This window comes from Piliocolobus tephrosceles, unplaced genomic scaffold, assembly GCF_002776525.5.
Source record: "Piliocolobus tephrosceles isolate RC106 unplaced genomic scaffold, ASM277652v3 unscaffolded_45372, whole genome shotgun sequence".
In the NCBI taxonomy this organism is placed as follows: domain Eukaryota; kingdom Metazoa; phylum Chordata; class Mammalia; order Primates; family Cercopithecidae; genus Piliocolobus; species Piliocolobus tephrosceles.
In genome coordinates, this window is record NW_022330279.1 from 1,215 (window position 1) to 2,670 (window position 1,456).

The 1,456-nt window shown below is 41.8% G+C and overlaps 1 non-coding gene across 1 annotated transcript; it reads left to right on the forward strand.

The window, feature by feature from the left end:
* The first annotated feature begins 229 nt into the window (after positions 1-229).
* On the forward strand, positions 230-300 carry TRNAG-CCC. The gene has a single exon. It is a non-coding gene; the product is annotated as a tRNA-Gly (tRNA).
* The last annotated feature ends 1,156 nt before the right edge of the window (positions 301-1,456 follow it).

Here is a 1,456-nt window from a genome sequence, read left to right on the forward strand (position 1 = left end):
GAGGTATGTGCCACCATGCCCAACTAATTTTGTATTTTTAGTGGAGACAGGGTTTCTCCCTGTTGGTCAGGCTGGTCTCAAACTCCTGACCTCAGGTGATCCGCCTGCCTTGGCCTCCCAAAGTGCTGGGATTACAGGCATGAGCCACCACGCTCAGCCTGATACTTCTTAAGTTTGTTTTTATAAATTAGTTTCAAAGCACTGGTGGTGCAACAATAGAAGTTTCACAGCACTGGTGGTTCAGTGGTAGAATTGTCGCCTCCCATGCAGGAGACCCAGGTTCGATTCCTGGCCAATGCAGCTCCCACCTTAATCCTAGCTACTCAGGAGACTGACGCAGGAGAATCCCTTGAACCCAGGAGGCAGAGGTGCAATGAGCTGAGATCATGCCATTGCACTCCACCCTCGGCGACAAAAGTGAGAATTCTTCTCAAAAAAAAAAAAAAAATTAGTTCTAATAGTACACCATGTACAAAATAAAACAATATTTTAAGTCAGCCACTGTGAAATTCCTGATTGTTTAACAATTCACATTTTTTAGTATGTTCTCCCTAATGATACCTCATTCTATAATCAAAGCTGGTACTAAAAAATACTTTTCATTCTGATAGCAAATAATCTAAGTATACTTTCAAAATGAAACCTACTCTGCAATTGCCAGGGTTTTCTGTATCTTTCCCAGATTGGGAAACTAAAGAGTTAACATTATTTAACAGTTTTTGTACTAGGCACTGAGTTGTACCACTTGGTGCCCTCTGTCTACAGAGACTAAGACAAACTATACAAACAGCAGTGAGGAGAACCAACATTTCAACTAGGGACTGAGAGAAGAGATGAGTTTAGTTTTGACTTGAAAGGTTTCTCCCCTTTTTATGCTGCTTTGAATTTCTCAGATGAAGAAATGAATTACAGCTCTCTGAATAGGTAACAAAATATACCCACTGCATTCACATATTCCACAAACGGAAGTTTAAATTGTAAAGTTTCTGTAAAGCAATCATACTGTACAATCAAAAACTTTAACACTGTGCATGCTATTTGACTTGGTCTTTCCAATTCTAGAAATTGAAGTTAAATAATCAAAAATATGTTCAGAAGGTACACACAATTCTTACAGCATTTTTCTTTTTAGGAAAAACTTAAACATCCTTTTTCTTCTTCTTTTTCCCCAAGATGGAGTCTGGCTCTGTCACCCAGGCTGGAGTGCAGTGGCACGATCTTAGCTCACTGCAACCTCCGCCTCCCTGGTTCAAGCAATTCTCCCGCCTCAGCCTCCTGAGTAACTGGGATTACAGGTGCCTGCCACCACAACCAGCTAATTTTTGTATTTTTAGCAGAGACAGAGTTTCGCCATGTTGGCCAGACTGGTCTTGAACTCCTGACCTCCAGTGATCCGCTAGCCTCAGCCTCCCAAAGTGCGGATTACAGGCGTGAGCCATCGCACCTGGCCAAAAAA